Genomic DNA, 17,750 nt, shown 5'->3' with positions numbered 1-17,750 from the left:
CCCAGTTCAACACTTCACCCACCTCTCACCTCCACCCTTATTTAGGACTTGGAGCACAGCATATTTGCTCCTCACATATATAATGCATATCATTATCATATTGTTACTGTGCCAATTAAAACTAGTCTAGTTTATTAGTCCTTTGTGTAACAAGAGCAAGGCCTTGTAAAAAGAAGTGGGGACAGCAGGGGAATCCAGCATGTTTTAAAGATATAAGCATGCAGCAGGCAGGAACAGAAGAAACAGTTTCACAGCAAAAGACCTTCAAAGGCCTTTGCAGCCGCAACCTTATCACAAACAGCAGACATTCTTCAGGGAAGTCCGGTATGGGAGAGGCAAGTCTGTCTCTAAGCAGGCAGATTTTCGAGGCCTATCTCTGGGGTCTGGCCCAACAAGGGGTGTCACTAAAGTGAGGGCCTGGGGTAACTGTAGGGAAGGCCCCTGCACCAGGGAATGGAAGTTGGCTCCTTAATTTAATGGTCCCTCTTTCTCTGCCCGATCACAATATAGCAACAAGGCTCCCTCAGCGTTAAATTAAGTGTCATGGTTTCCAGTGTCAATTCAATAAAGCCTGCAAGGGAGCTGTTCAAAAACCAGAAGCAACAGTGCCAAGCCCTGTACCCACCCCACTTCAATCTCAGTTGGTTTCGCCCAGAGTGCAATTCCCTGAATTGAATCTATGGTGCTGGTGCAGTTTGTGACAAAGCAACACTGAATTTATAATGTAAGAGGTTGAAATACTGCAGCAAGGAAACAAGTGCTGACTTTCCATCTGCTTATAAACTTCCATGGCAGCATTGATGTTTAACCTGAATAACGGCCCCCATTCACTTTCCTGGTAGAAATGGTATGGAAGTTTCACGTGCACAGGACTAATAGTGCTGGTGACTAGAAAAAGTCCTATCCAGGTAACGAAATGCTAACTCCCACTTTCAGTGGACATGTCCGTGTGGTGTTCTTCGCTCACTGTCCTTCATGCACTGTCTATTGCAAATTGCTTCACTGTAGAAACTCCCCTCCCCCATGCATACCTGCTCACCCACAGGGAACTGGAATGTGTGCTTCAAATCCAGAAACCTCAGGGGTCTGCCACCTGAGTTAAAGGAGATCACCTTTAACCAATAGCAATAGTAGGTCCAGGCCCGCCAACAGGAATGGGCTGGGGAGAAAGGCAGCCGCTGCCCTAGGGTTCAGTGATTCAAAAGGGCTCAGAGCTCCCAGACCTTTAAATTGACAGTGGAGTTCCAGGAGGTGTGCTTGTGTGGTGCTAAGGGCTGGCTAGGTGTGGATGCGACACTGGCTGCCCTAGCCCACCCCTTCCTCTCGAGGCTCCTGCCCAGCAATTCTGTCCTAGTAGGCTTATATAAACTCTCAGTGAACAAAATTACTCATTCCCTCATGTTCACAGTGTCACACTGTGCAACTAGCCCAGCTCTGGCAATATTTCACTGAAGGATGAATTATTTCTTTGACGTATTTAACACATCGGGATCCAAAGATTTCTCGTTTCCTTTTTTTCTTTTTCCTTAAATTAGTGTTAAAGGTGCTTAGCTGAGAGCCCTGGAACCTGGAGTGCTCTAATTAACCACTAAAATGCACATGCCAGAACAGTGGACGCTCCTGCCCTCTACCCTTTCAGCATGCCCCCTCCTGGCAGGGGATGTCTCCAGGGTTCAGAAGTCCTTCAGTCCTTACATCTTTTCTGCTTGGGTCCTGAACACCTGGTGCCAATTAGAAAGTACTTTTGTGCAAGGTCAGTATCTCAACCCAACGGCCTGGATTGGAACTAAAAAGATACTTTGCACAGGCCACCATATAGTAACAATTCCCCCTTACCCTTCTGATAAGATCCAAGACCCAGGCTAGCAACTTCAAGGCAAATGAGTCTGCATCATATCAATAAGCTGCAAAGCCATCCAGACCCTTAAGATTTTCCACCTTGTCTGACCCGTTTCCAGTTGATTCTCTTGAGTTAAAAACTACCACTACCAGCATAACCTGACCAGCAGCAACTCAGCTATATCAGAACTCTATGTGGGTGGGGAGGAGAGATGGTGGGTGGGTAGTAAACACCACATAGGTTCTTGGCTTGACTGCAGAGCTGTTTGCCCTATTGTTTCTAACAACATCAGCACTGCAGAAGTAAACACAAGTAATGCGTTTTAATAAACCTGGAGTGCTATGTTTGGCTCCCCAAGCAGATTTTCAGTTAGCTGCATGAAAGCATGCTACACACTGCTGCAAACCAAGCTCCTTCAGAAAGAATTGTTCAGAGAGATTCACCAGAGCAATCTACTGTGCAAACATCCAGTCCCAGAAGCAAAGGTGGCTGCGGAGCTGCTTTGATTAAACAAACACAGGATCAAGCTTTGAATATATTTTGTTGTAGAGTCCAGGAAGGGAGTGGAACAAATTCCCATGACTGAGTAGAATGAGTGATTTTTGGAAGTACTTTTCCTGCCCCTGGCCAGTGGACTCAACAGACCCTATAATCTTCCTGCTAAAATGAATATTTTTAAGAGGGGACAGCTTATCACTGCACAAATCCTACCTACAAAATAATATGTCAGAACTTTCAATCTCTTGTTTGCCCTTAGAATGCCTGTCTAGTTATTTAGCATAATATTTTCCAAGTTACCCGCCTTCTGATATATATTGCCCTTCCTTTTTTTTCTCCTTGTAAAACTCTGGAAGACCCTTATTTAAAAACAAAAAGGCACCCACACCAATTTGAATTCAGAATATACAGCCCATCCTGTCAGAGTCCAGATCTCTCTGATCTATTCTGAATAGGCTGCTGTCATAGTGTTCTGTCTATCCATAATTACCTCTCCCTTGCTGACTGCAATTCTTGCAGGCATTGGCCAGTGACATTTCGTGCAGCTTCTTTGCTGTTACATTTCTGCCCTCTAGTGGAAAGTAGCTTTGCTGCTTGTCACTAAATTCTGAGGGGAGAAAAATGAACAGAAAATGATTCAACAGTAGCATTATGTTGTCTAAGTTATGAGAAGAGCTTGGAAGAGATATCCACCCCCCCAAAACTAGATAAAAAGCCAAACAGGTGGGAAATATTTCACCGTGTCTGGAAACAGGAGACCCAGGTGGTGACATACATCTTAAAAAGCTCGGGTAAATATTTGTTTTGTGCAGATAAATATCCAGAATTTCAGTAACTGCTTTTGAAATCATGAGGAAAACAAGGATTCATCACAAGATTTCTGTATTTCTAAAAGGCTTTTATGTAGATTGGGCTTTTTTCAGCAGAGATTCAGGGAATGTTTTTTTTCCAGAAGACTGCAGCTAACTATTCGTCATGGGGAAAAGAGAAGCACCTTAAGAAAAGGAAAAATAAACAAGTGTGAGGAGAACAACAATACAAATGTGGGCTTCGATCTTCAGATATCGTAAATCATTCTAGCACCCTAGGTGTCAATGAAGACACACTGAGGGTGTGGGATTAGAATCTTAAAGGTCATCTGAGAAGATTATGGATAAGATTATTTTCAAAGGTGGGTAGGGATCTAGATGCGCAATTCCCATTAAATAAGGGGGATAATGGGTCTAATCTCAGAGATAACTTTAAAAATCCCAGCATGTATATTTTTAAAGGTAAAATCTGCTTAAGTGCTTGATCAAGCAACCATATCCTGTTGCTCTGTGAACCCACCAGATCAGAAATTTTAACTTTAACTTTAATCAGAATTTTAATAAGAACAAGATGCAGCAGTAATGGGGTGGATTACCTCCAAAGAACATTTAGGCAATGGGCTGATTCAGTACTTCCATGACAAAGAGAAAAGAAAAGGATTTTCTCCATAAACTGAATTTGATGTCAATACAATTACTTAGCTAATTCCCTGCAAGCATAAGGTTCTATTAGAGTAAATTAAAAACTTCTATTTCTTTTTGCAGTAAAAGTATTTTGGTAATTAAATTTATTTTTATTTTTCAGTGGCAATCTGGACAAAATGAACATTTTTGTTTAATTTCAAATTGCATTTTTTATTTAATTTTCATTTTTGGAAAACCAAAACAAATATTTTCAGTTTGAATTAAAAGAACATTTTTTAAAATTATCTTTTCTGAAAAGACTGCAACGTTTTGAACGAGAAATGGTTGTTCAAAAGTTTTTTTGAAAAGGGAACAAAGAAGAATTTTTAGCGAGCTCTGGGTTGTATATAGTGCAACAGACCTAGGCAAACACTCCATGGCTTTGTCTAGCCTAGCCCCCAACTTCGAAGGGGGCATGGTAATTAGGGTGTTGAAAGATTACTAATGAAGTGCTGTGGTGCATATGCAGTACTTCATTAGGCTAAATCTCCCCTGAGGCAACTTTGAAGTGCCAGCTTGCGTGTATCCGTGGGTCAGCCATGGGTACTTTGAAGTCCCTTTACTCCTCAACCTGAAGTCCCTGACCTGTGGCTACGTGCAAGCCAACACTTTGAAGTTTCACACTTCGAAGTTGCTGCAGGCAGAGATTTAGCCTAATAAAGTGCTGCATATGCACCACAGCACTTCATTAGTAATCTCCCAACATCCTAATTACCACGGCCCCTTCAAATTTGGGGCTAGTCTAGTTATAGCCTCTATATAATGAAAAGTAAATAACACAATGCAGATTAAGAAAAATCCTAAACAAAAATATTGAATAACCCAAAACCTACATTCATGCACATTTCTCCAAGCACCTTTTCCAAAAGACTCCAACAACTTCATGAACAACTTATGCAAAAAGTGAATATTTCTTTAAAACTTACTCGCTAAATAAAATAGGCTGTCTTATGCTACTTGATTTTAGCCACATTAAGTCAATTTTCATAACAAGTTCATATCACCATGCCCTTTCTGCTGACTGTAAGGGCTGTCAAGGTCAATTTCACTATTCCTGATTTTTAGGAGGAGTAACACTAAATTCAAGCTTGCATGATTGACTTTAGGGTAGTGCAGACACAGCACTATAGAAGTCAACATTCTTGCTCTCCTAGACATGTCCCACAGCACCCAGTATGTCCACACTGACCAGCACTTTCAGCTCTTCTGCTCTCCAGGTGCACAGGAAAAGGCCCAGGAAACTTGGAATTTCATTTCCTGTTTGGACAGCCTGGCAAGTGGAGCAAACAGCACACCTCAGCAGCACATCTGACCGTGAATATCTAGGTCACAGATAAGTTCCATTATGAAGTCTGCAGGAGAGCCTGGGTCTGACTGCTGGGGTAGATGAGGAATTAATCTGTGCTAGTAGAACTATTAAGCAGCAAACAAATGCTTATATCATTGCCAAGACTGCACAGGGCATGTTGAAAAAAGGATATGCCAGGATGCCCAGAAGTGTTTGCACAAAAATAAAGTAGCTCAGACAGGCATACCAGAAGACACAGGAGGCAAATGGATGGTCTGGGTCGTCACTGCCAACATGCTGCTTCTATGAATGACTGCATGGGATTCTAGGAGGGACCTAGCCACTCTCCCAAAGCTGCTCATGCACAAGGGATTCTTCAGGCAGCCTTGGGCAACAGCAGGGAGGACATGGCTGATGAGGAAAAGAAGAAGAAGGACAACGGTCAGCAGGTGAATGGAGCAGCCAATCTCACCGACAGCCAGAACCCTTTTTTAACTTTGCAGTCAATCCCCTCTTCCTGGGATGTACTGCTGCCAGACCCTGATGGCTGGGAGAGCACTTCTGGTCAGTTCTCCTTTTTAGTCCTGCTACAAGTGGGTTAAGGCAAGTGGGTGTGATCTGTGGTGGCCACTCTACCTACACAGAAGGGGTTCCCTGGAAGAGTTTGTTAATGTGTCTGGAGACAGCACAGGAATCCTTCCAGCACATCTCCATAAATCTCTCATAGAGAAACTCTTTCGTCCTTCTCACAAGGTTTCTGGGGAGGCTTGCCTTATTCTGTCCTCCATGGGAGATCACCTTTCCACACCAAGACACCAGTAAGTGATCTAGTATCATTGCAATCTGGCCACATTCAGAGAACATCCAGGCCTTATCATTGTGTGATTGAGAGAAGACTAATATCACAATTAGCAACCTGGATGAAGCAATGGAAACTGTATAACTGACACTAATGAGGCAATCCACCTCCATTTGCTTATCCCTAATGAGGCACCCAGCCCCACTCCCCTCTCCTCTCTCAGATCAACATATTGTGTTTGGTTTCTCCTAGATATGTGTGGGAAGAAATAGGAACTGTTCAAACGTCTTTTTTGCAGATCAAAGAAACCATCTATCTGTTCTGAATATATCTTCAACCCCCTTGTTGAACATCCTTAATTCAGTTTACACAGGCTATTTTAGGACGCTTAAAGACAGAGTATTTTTGTACTAAGAATCAGTTCTGAGACACAGAGCATGAATGAAGCTATGGATTATTGATTTTCTGAACAGCTGTTAACCAACAAATTTGGTTATCCACACTCAGATATGTCTTCCTAGTTACATTCCCAGTACTGCCCAGACCAGCTTCCCCAAAGCTGGCAGCATGAAAAAAGGCAAGTAAAGAAATAGGAAATGCTATCTCAGCCACTAGGTGGAATGCTGGCAAGCTGTCAGGCTGAAGAAAGCAATGAAATGTGTACTGAAACTGCTGCTTGGGTCCCTTAAGGAAGAGACAGAGTAGATCTGCACACAAGTTTTTTTGGCTAACCAAACAGCTGAACAGCCAAAGGTTGTGTGGAACCCAGGAACTTCTGGAGAATCAAATTTGCCCTAGATGACCCATTTATACCACAGGGCTTATTTCGAAGCTGCCCCCATCTTCACTGCCAATCTGAAATTCAAGGTCTGCACGTCAAAAGTTGCACAGCTGCCATTATGTGAATGAGGCACTGAATATGCGTGTTAGCAGCTTATTAGCCTGCTTCAAATGGCACCTCTGACAGGAGAGTGAGAGTGTAGAAGCAGCCTGTATGTGTTATTTGCCTATGGTTTCATGTGATCCCCTGAGCTCTAGAACGATGTTGTACTTGAGACTGTAGCCACCGGAGCTGAATCCACTGAAGCATAATAAACATAACATAAAAGGTTACAGAGTAGTATCTCCCTGGATGCTCCACTTCAGGTGATTCCTGAGCAGCATCCTCCCTGGGAATGGGGAACTTTGGAATCGAGTCCAGGATTGAAGACAGTACCATAGAGTCAAGTGCTGTATCAGATCTAACAGTGTGGACGAAGGCATAGTGTTTAAAAATGATAAGCACTAAAACCCAGCTCTGCATATTTTTAACCATAGAATGTTGTTGAGTAATGCTGTGGAAGTTGCTTACAACGTGGACAAATGTGCCTCCTCTTTGGAGAAGCAAAGCACCAGCTGAATCACAGAAACAGTAATACAGCTGCAGATCCACCTCAACAGTCTCTGAGGAATGAGGTGGACCGCTTTGATCTTTCTACAATGGAGACAAAGAATCTAGGGCATTTCCAAAGTTTCCTTCATCCTATCAAGATAAAAGGCCAGTGCCCACTGTACATCTAACAGCTGAAGGGAGCCTCCTATTGAGATCATGTGGTTTAAACAAAGACACCAGAAGGTGAATACACTGGCAAAGATGGAAATCTGATAGCACCTTAGGTAAGAACTTGGGTACAGTCGTAGGGAGACCCAGCCCTTGAAAATATTGTCTGGTTTCAATTTCTCCAACCCTTTGGGCTGACATGGGAGCTACTAGAATGTCCTTCTTTACACCTAAGTGAAGTAAGGAGCAGGTCAAACAGATGCCTCATGAGGTATCTAAGTGCCAGGTTGAGATCCCTCATCAGGTAGTATCCTCAACCAGGAGATAAAAATTTGCTTGGCCTTAAAAGATCTGGAAGCCATATGGAGAACAAAAACAGAAAACCCCTCTCATGGAGAATGAAAACCTGATATTGCGGTGAGATGAACCTTAGTAACACTAATTAATAAACCAGAATTTTTAAAATCCAGCAGATAATTTAGGATGGCTAACAGCAGAGAAGATTCTGACACCATGTAGTGATGGTGACTCTCATGATTTAACCTTTCCATTTCTGGAAGTAAGTAATTTGAGACATCTGCATTTTACTGTTCAGTAATATTTGTTGTACTTTTGTTGAGCAGGTAGAATCTTTTTCTGTGAAACATCCTGGAGCCACGTTTGGAGAAATTAACTTTGTGGCAAGCATATGAATTTGCTTCCCTTCAAAAACCAAAAATCTATATGCAGACACCTGATGGCATGTGCAAATGACCAAATGGTCACCTAGATCCCTACTTCCATGTGTAATTATCCAGCTTCATGAGCAAATGCAGGGGTTAAGACTTGCAGCCGGAGATTCCTGACAGTTTTGCAGGCACAAGTGAGGCTGTACCCAAACCTCATTGAAGTCAATGGGATTTGGATCAGACCATTAAGGAGGCCTTTTGAAATGTTGCACTTACTCTTTGAGAGGTCAAAGTACATTCGTTAGTTCACTTCAGTCCAGATCTACCCACAAGCAGAGGATGCAAACAGTACTATATCCTGTTTAAAAATCAGCAGTCCCCCAGAGTAGTTAGATCAGGTCATGCATTGATTGGAACAGGAGCAGCTATCATTTGGAAGGTGAAGATTCTCAGAGAGCTGAAGCAACCATAGAAAACTTTAAAAAATCGTTTTGGCCATAAGCCCAGACAGCTTAAACCTGACCCTAAAATTAATGATATTTTGATAAGCCCATTTAAACTGAACACTTTCATTAAAAATGCACAAAGGCTAAGAGATCATAAATATCCTATCAAGAAACTTTAGCTTCTGCCTCTGTTTTAAATTTCCAGTTGAAACACTGTGCATGCAGGTTGCCATGGTTACAGGCAATTTTTTAAAATAACTGCATTTTATCAGGTCATATACAAACCAGGGAGGTATAGGGAGTCATGAGAAGATTAGAGCTTGGGATGGACTGCTCAGAGGATGGACTCAGTTTCATGAATGTATTTGAGATCTTGCCATACAATTTCTGGAAAAAATGGCTTTCATTCCTTGGCATTGAACCTGAACATGCCTACATTTTCTAAGACAAAATAAGACGATTTTGTTCATGATGCAGAAGATAAAAATTTCCATTGACAACCATCTAAAATGGTTTCACTGCCCAAAATGTTGACGATCTATACTTACTGGATGATGGACGCAGGAAGATCAATCTTCCGGAGTTTGCGCATCTGGTATAGACACGCCAAAATCAACCTCTCTGGGCTCGGCCATCAACCCCTGTACTCCATGCTATAGCATGGAGTAAGGGACATCAGCACAAGCCTGAAGACTTACACTATGTAAGAAAGTCAATTCTGATACGTCGAGTCTAGCTAGGCTAATTAGAACTGCATATCAGAAATCGACTTTCTACCCTAACGTAGATCTAGCCTCAGTGATGTTCTTTGGACTTAAGTTTCCTCTCCTCAGGGCTTCTTATCTTAATGTGTTGATTTTCAGTGTTTGGCCAAAAATTCCACAAGAACAGCCTTTATGGTGGTACCCAGGTATATTTCTGTCCAGCATGAGCTGGAGCTAGAAAACCCAAAGTTGAACCAACATGAAACAATTACAGTTGTAAAAAGTTATCTGGAGACTTTTGCACAAGGAACATAAATTAGGAAATCTATGTTCTTTTCAGCTCATCATCTCACAGGCTTAATCACCACTAGTATTCTTCAGGCCTCTCACCATTAAAAACACACTGCTTGGAGCACTCTTTTAGGCAGAGCATGGGGATTTCTATCCCATGTTATCTACAACAGTTCAGAACAAATTTAAACCTGATAGTTGAAACACTACTGGCCAGTCTACACTAACCTATATTGCTTGTCCCATGACCTTTTTGTGACTTGGGCCAAGAAACCAGCTTCCTAATAGGTAACCTTGCTTCCTCATCAGTAAAATAAGTGTAGCAATCCCAGATTAAGGAGTGCTAGGAGGGTTAATTAATGTGTATAAAGTGCTCTGGATCAGTGTTGGAAATGCTGTACAGAAGTGGAAAATTTAACAATGAACTAATGTTTATAGATAAAAGTTTGGTTTAGTTCTAAACCCAATTGGTTCAGTTACATATCTCCCTCTACCAAGTACCAAATATTAGGACTGAGCCTGACCACTTTTTTTTTTCCAGGATTGCTGTTGAGCCTTCTGTCTTGGAGCAATATATTAAGACCCATGCATGGATTGTTAATAGTGTCCCCTCTAACTAGATTACTGTGTGTAGGCAAAGGGTATATATGAGCATCTAAAGAATCAAGTATTCTCATTCATAGTATAGGCTGGAAATGTCCCACCATGTCTTGAAAGAAAATAGCTTTTTTTTCTAAATGAAACATCTTGTTTCAAAATCTATTGATTTCTCACTAAAACAGCAAAAAAAGAAGTGGTATTTTTAGGAGAAAGGATGGAAAAAATCGGGGGAGGTTTCTTGTTGAAATTGAACAATAGTAATGAGAAATTTTAAAAAAGGAAACTTTTTCAACCTTCACCTCTTTCACCCCTCAAAAAGTAAAGCTTTTTTGATCAGTTCTATTTGTTACTATTGGCATAGTAACTTCCTGAAGTGGGGCTCTAGAAAGGATGGAGAAAGACTGTTCTCAGTAGTGACAGATGGCAGAACAAGGAGCAATGGTCTCCAGTGACCAAGGGGGAGGTGTGGGTTGGATATTAGGAAAAACTATTTCACCAGGAGGGTGGTGAAGCACAGGAATGCTTTATCTTGAGAGGTGCTGGAATGGAATCTCCATCGCTAGTGGTTAAGTACCAGCTTGACAAAGTCCTGGCTGGGATGATTTAGTTTAGGTTGGTCCTGCTTTAGGTAGGGGGCTGGACTCAATGATCTCCTGAGGTCCCTTCCAGCCCTAGGATTCTATGATTCCATTCTATGATAGGGTGCTGTAGTGCTCCAGGCCCCTACACAGAGGGCTGAAGCTAAAATTACCCATTTTGGCCTGTAGCGATTAAATGCAGCACTTTCTCTTGGCAACCTTAAGTGACATGCTAATGAAGGTGAATTTGCCCTCTTTCTGAGGGATCTCTGACATTCCATGGGTGCAATCCAGACCAATGAGGGGCTTCCCTGAGAATATGTTGCCTCACAATGCTTTGCTGCTGTAGCTCCCACATAACAAGCCAAACAGCCTGCAGATCGCACCCTGAGTATCTGTGTGTAGCTTCAGTTTGCCAACCACACATCAGTTACACTCTGGTTTCCACCAACCTTGATTACCTCTTGCAGAATAACACTAGATTAGTCCCACTCCTGCATTTCCCCCTCAAAATACATTCGGCATAATGAAGCCCTCCCCTGGACAGTCCTGATAATTAGGTTGTTTGTCCAGTTAGCTTCCCTAAATGGAGTTACCCACACAGTTCACAGCACTGAATTAGTTTTAATCAGAGAATAAAGTAAGTTTATTTAACTACAAGGAGATAGAATTTAAGTGAGAACAAGTATAAGACACCAAAATCAAGAATAGTTACAAGAGAAATAAAGATAAAACACTTCCTAATACTAAAACCTAACAAACTGGACTTGGTTCAAGGTGGAGTCCCTTTACTACACATTTCCAGTAAATTGCTAACCAAATTCTCAGGTCCCAAAGTCCAGCCAACAGCTGTTTCTTTTGTATTCTTAGGAGGGAGAGATGGATAGGGAGATATCTTGGTATGATTTACCTCTTGCTTTTGTAGTTGTCACCCTTTGAAATGCATTTGCTAAGAATGACCCCTGGATAAAATTCATTTACTAACAAACAATATTGTTCATTCTTAAGGCACTACGGGACTGGCTTCTTTGTTTTGTGAAGATATAGACTAACGTGGCTACCTCTTGAGCCTATTTGTTTCCTCTGTAAGGACAGAGACAACTCTGGTAATCAAAAAGGTTTCATGCTGTTTGCTAAAAAAGCAAATCAATCCTATCTTACTCACTTGCCAACTGACATAAGATCTGAATAAGTGGGTCTGTCCCATGAAAGATCATCACCTAATGAATAATTTTGTTAGTCTTTAAAGTGCTACATGACTGCTGGTTTGTTTTGCCAATTGACAAGTGATTGTCCATGATCTTTGATGATACATGGCTAGAGCTATCAGCTTGTCCTTTATCTTTAAAGCTACATCTAGATTGCCAAGAACTATCAGCAAAAGATACACGAGTTGTGCAATGCATTTGTGTATCTCCTGGTGACAGTTCTGTCTGGAGAGGCTTTCCCTGACATTTGGCTCCTCCACATGGGGCCAAATGTCAGGGAAACCCTTCTCTGCCGAGACATCCCTTCTTCCTCGTGGAATGAGTATGACCAGGATGGCGGCAGAAGGCTCCCAATCTGGCAGACTGCTGATGGGAGACCCCTAGGCTCCCAACAGAAGCCTGCAATTTAGATATAGGCTACGGTTACACTACAGCGATCTGTCTACAGAAGTTATTGTCAGAATAGATGTTCAGACAAAACTTCTGTTGACAGATCGTGTCTGCACATAAAAGTGGATCCATCTTTTGATCAGCTCTGTCGACAGACAGCTGGGCTGCCTGGCTTCTCTCTTGACAAAACAGGCACCCATAAGCACAGCAGACAGGGCTGCCCATTGTTGTGGATGCCCTGTCTGTCAAGAGAAGAACCCCCAGAGCAGCCACACAGCTTTTTTGTCAACAAAATCTGGCAACAGCAGCATTATGCGTCAACGCTTTGAGGCAGAACGCTGCTGGCAAAAGTGCTGTGTTTTGCCCAGATAGTCAACAAAATGCATTTTGTGTGTGTGTGCTCCACGAGTTTTGTCAACAAAAAGTTGACAACCAGGGCTTTGCCAGCAAAACTTGCTAGTGTAACCGTAATCAAAGCCAAAGAAACAGGTTTACTCACTGTGCAGTAAACATCTCTTCAGACAGTAACTTCTGGTTCAGTAAACACACTTCCATCATGATTTCAGCTTATGTTTATAGCTCTATCTCAAATGTTTTTACATGTATTTCACCCTGATATGATTGACCAGCAAGGTATTAGATCTCAAATGATACCTCAGCAGGCATATTTTGTACAAAGACTACTGCAGTAGTGTGTAGGGCAAGGGTCTACAACCAGCAGCTCTGGTGTAGGATGTGTCTAGAAGCCATACAATGAACAACTCCTATCTAAATAGCAAACAATATGTGATCTTGAAATGTTGGATAATTCCCCCTTTAATATGTGCAGTGAATTGTGGGATATGTGTGGACATTAGGAATCTCAATACACATAACCTTGTCAATGAGCATTTCAATGGAGTGGGCCACTCTGTTAAAAACCAGAGAATATGCATCCTATAACAAAGAGACTTTAAAAGCAGCTTACATAGGGAGATTTGTGAACGGGGATTCATACTCAAGTGCGACACGTTAACACTTGGTATGAACAAAGACAGCGATTATCTCACACATTACAAGGACTGCTTCTCTTCCTTTGATGTTTGTACTTATCTCAGGCAAGACACTTAACATCCCCTTCACCTCACTCCTCTCCTTCATTTCTATGTATTTGGTTTGTCAGTTTTTAGTGCAATTTTTTTCGGACCTCTGAACTATATAACTGGGTCTGGACTGGCTATTCTATAGATATGAAGAAGTGGGTCTGTCCCACAAAAGCTCATCACCTAATGAATCATGTTGTTAGTCTTTAAAGTGCTACATGACTGTTGTTTTGTTTTGTTAGAATACAGACTAACATGGCTACCTGTCTGTTACTTAAAATAGGGGTCACAAAAAGTACAGATTGCCTTTATTTTAAGGACAGTCTCATATTCACAAGCATTGCGGCTCTTGAATTACTGAGTTTTTACCAAGTTTGAAAAAAAAATGGCACTTCTTGCTCTTTTGATTGCTGACCCCTGGTATAGGGTGTGCATAGGAGAGAGTATCTGGTCACAGTCTGGCCAACAGTTCTTCACAAAGAGAAGGTAAAGGGCTGTGAGCTTTCAGACAAGGGAGGGGGAAGATGGCTTCTGGCATTCAGGGTGTAGAGTCAGCTAAGCACCTCAAAACAAATATGATTTAATATAAACTAACATATGTTGTCCTTTGCAGTACGTAGATCCACTAGTACAGCAGATTCAGGGAGAGCCGTACTTAGAATTTGACAGTTGAGGACATATACAATGTCAAATAGAGGGCAGCATGAGATCTTCCAAGACATAACTAAGCATTAGCACTTCTCACAGACTATTCTTAAGAAACAAAACAAAACAAAACAAGCCCAGCCTGTTCTTTAGTAGGGTTGCCAAAAAGACAGATTGTGAATCACTGAAAGCTGGTGACCTCAGTCAGAAAACTGTGACTCCATAGCTGTAAAATCCTGCTGTTCCTTTTCCAAGGCAGATGCCCAGACTTGTCAATACTGTGGTTTCCATTAATAAAGAAATATATAGGTGAACATGCCCTACAGTGCTATTTTCATTGCTGAGTAGGCATCAGGATTACTGAACCTGAAAAAAACTCCCCATTTTCCTGAAAGCAAGGAGAATGGTATCTGAAAAGATGGGCATTGGGCACAGAGCATGCTGCCCTGGGAAACTGATGGGTAGTGACATATGCATCCCTCCATAGAGGAATACCTAGTGCACAAACACTCATTGTAATGCCTCAAGATCACTTGCCCACCTACACAGAATACTGTGTTATTGGGAACACGAACAGAATGGAGAAGAAAAGACAAAGATTGTAGGAGAGAACTAAAGAGCATGAGACAGAAGGAATGACCTCACCACGCTCTCCTGCAGTGAGAAAGGGAGATGCAAATGTCCATGATTGCTGCTGTAACAACTCCACCTCATCCATTTGGCTTTGCTCACTCGCCCATTACCCTTCCTTTCTACTTATCTATCCGGGTACTTGTCAGGTCCTTACCAGGTTCCACTGCCCCCAGACTCCCTGCTGCTGGCCCCAGCTGGCTCTGCTGCCCACAGCTTGCTGGACTTGCTGCGAAACCCACTGGACACCTCTGCCTCTGGGGCTCTCTGGTCCAGGGGCTTTCTGATCCAGCAACATCCATGGCCAGGTCGGGCCTGGCTGGATTTGCCAGACCAGAGAGACCCAGACCATAACTCGTATAGCACATTTTTTTAATCCTCGGAAAGTTTTGTGGCCAAGAGAGGGAAGAGGAGCCATGGGAGGTGGTGACAGAAGAGCAAAACAGCATCGTGTGAGGCAAGGGAAAGAAGCATGAGTGATGAAAAGGCAGAGCAGGTGCTAGGGAAGAAGTCTAGGGGGAGGATAAAGGGACATGCAAACCGTGGAAAGAAAAGACAGAGACACAAAACATGAGGTGAGAGCCTCAGGCAATGGAGATAGAGGAGGCAGAGCATTAAGAAATGCTCAGGGGCGTACACAGTAACAGATGTTGTTGTAAGGAGGTAAGAGTATGCTGCATGAGTGGCTGAAGATTCTTGTCCTTTTATTTGTAGTGCACACCAACAGAGAAGCTATTTATAGAGAAATTAGCAAGTATACAATTGATCTTAACAAGGCAGTCTCCTCCATCTTGGATTTACAGTGGCATTTGCTCAGCTCAGATTCCATGCCTTATATAACCCTGCAGTAGAGTATGAGACCATGGCAACTTTGTCTAAGGGGCAGATACCTGGATTCTTTTCCTACCCAATCCACTGACTTGCTGTTTGACCTTAGGTGTTTTAATCCACATGATCCTATCTAGAAATGCTTCCTTCAGATCGTTTAATTTCTGTAGAGTACAAGGAGGCCTTTGGTGGGAAGGGGCTATACATATGTTATTGCACACTTCTGCGGGAAACAATCCCAGTTTTGGGTGGCTGTATCCCACTTAAAAGTTGCTAAATTCTTAATGTACACCATCAGCTAATTTCCATAGTGTCAGCTTTAGTTCATGCACTTACTTTTTATTTTCCAGTGAAAACAGCATCACTTAAGCAGCACCTCGGGAACTGCACTAGAAGAAACATGCTTGACATAATTATTTTGCATTAAAGACCATGTTGACTTTGTCAGCCATCCGATGTGGATTAGCATTGCATGATATGCGGCTGATCTGTCTCAACACTCCAAGCAGTGCCTGGTAGTGAAGGAAGTCAAGTCACTGTGTGCCTCCAGCTTCAAAAAGGGTTAATTTATGTGTTGCCGGCACATTTGATATTGAGTTAATTTCCTCCTCAGCTTGCGTGCATGCGTGTGTGTATGTGTGTGTGTGTTTCCCCCTTGTTGTTCAGTGTACAGTCTTATTTGTGTATCAGCTGTGGGCATTAGTGAGCTCCTCACAGGGAAGTATTCTTTAGATTGGTGACAACAATGCCCTTTAACCACCCTTCCTTCCTTAGGATATAGATCTCTGTAAAAAGAGCATCAATGTGAATGCATGCAGTCACCCTTGGCAGCAGCTACAGACTCTTTATTTTAATGTAAACATGAGCCGTTAAAAACAAAAACTGCAATTAGATAATTTTTACTGTGCTGTAGGCTGCTGATCTTAATCTATCCCAGGCTATATCTATATTAGACTAAGATAGTCGACCGCAGATATGTAATTCTAGCTCCACCATTTGCATAACTAAAATCAATGTATCTGCACTTAGCTAACTTGTCTGTCTATACATGGGAAGGTCGACAAGAGAGTTTCTCCTATCAGCCTCCCTTATGTCTCACGTCTCACAAGGAATACGGGGTATAGTGCAGCCCCTAAGAAATATTGCTTTTGCATGTCCATACTAGATGTGCAAAATTGAACCCTGGAAGATAGACCCCGTGGTGGTGTAGATGTAGCTCCAGATTCTGAATATTTAGGTTTGTGACACCACTGGCTCTATGCATCCATACCATTAAGAATATTGCATCATGGTGACAAAAGCAATGTCATGATCCTCTGTTAAGAAAGTTATTTTGGTTCCTGGGGGGCAGGGAGGGGGATTTGGAGAAGGCAACCTTCATTTTCTCTTGTGAGCTCAAATTATGGTTTTGGTCACATCTCCAGAGAGGAAGGCCATGGCCAATAGCATCCAACCTGGTGATTTCAGTGGAACTACTTGGAAGGAAGTGGTTGCAGTATCAAGCCTGTAGATCAGTGGTCTCCAACTTTTTTAAGCACAAGATCACTTTCTGAATTTAAGTGCAATCTCGGATCTACTTCAAAGCCCATTGCCCCGCCTCCTTCCCCGCCCCTTCTCCAGGGTCCCACCACTGCTCACTCCATCTCTCCTGTCTCACCCATCCTCACTCACTTTTGCCAGGCCAAGGCAGAGGGCTGGTGTGCAGGAGAGGGTTCAGAACTCGGGCTCCAGATGGGCAATACTTACCTCAGGTACAGTGCGGATAAAACAGGCTCTCCCATGCCCTGGCTCTGTGCCACTCCCAACTGTGGCCAGCAAGTTCAGCAGCAGCTCCTGAGGAGAAGAGTATATAGATCTGCATGCTGCCCCCACATCCAATGGCACCACCCCCACATCTCCCCTTACCTGTGGTTTCCCATTCCCAGCCAATTGGACCTGTGGGGCAGTGCCTGCAAGCAACGGTACTGTGTGGAGACCCCCTGCCCTGCTTCCCTCAGGGGCCACAGTGACGTGCCAACCACTTCCAGGGGCCAGACCACAGGGGAGTCTGCTTTGCCCCACTGAATTGATGGACTATTAGCAGCCAATCTCCCAATTTGGCTGCAGGAGCCTCTGGAAGACTGAGTCCAATTCCAGAGACTCCTGGCCGCTCTTCTGCACGTGGATGGAAAAAATGAGGGGGAATGAATTTGGTTATGTGCATCAATATTGATGTAATTGGC

The 17,750-nt window shown here is 42.8% G+C and overlaps 1 long non-coding RNA gene across 1 annotated transcript; it reads right to left on the bottom strand.

Annotated features, from left to right (window-relative positions):
* Window positions 1-3,226: 3,226 nt before the first annotated feature.
* On the bottom strand, window positions 3,227-17,490 carry LOC142020962 (uncharacterized). Its single transcript, XR_012647574.1, has 4 exons — window positions 17,275-17,490; window positions 15,865-15,917; window positions 5,367-5,530; window positions 3,227-3,332 (listed from the first exon to the last, which is right to left on the bottom strand). It is a non-coding gene; the product is annotated as an uncharacterized LOC142020962 (long non-coding RNA).
* Window positions 17,491-17,750: the final 260 nt, after the last annotated feature.

The sequence above is a fragment of the Carettochelys insculpta genome, chromosome 15 (assembly GCF_033958435.1).
Source record: "Carettochelys insculpta isolate YL-2023 chromosome 15, ASM3395843v1, whole genome shotgun sequence".
Taxonomy (NCBI): domain Eukaryota; kingdom Metazoa; phylum Chordata; order Testudines; family Carettochelyidae; genus Carettochelys; species Carettochelys insculpta.
This window is presented reverse-complemented; position numbering and strand designations above follow the sequence as displayed.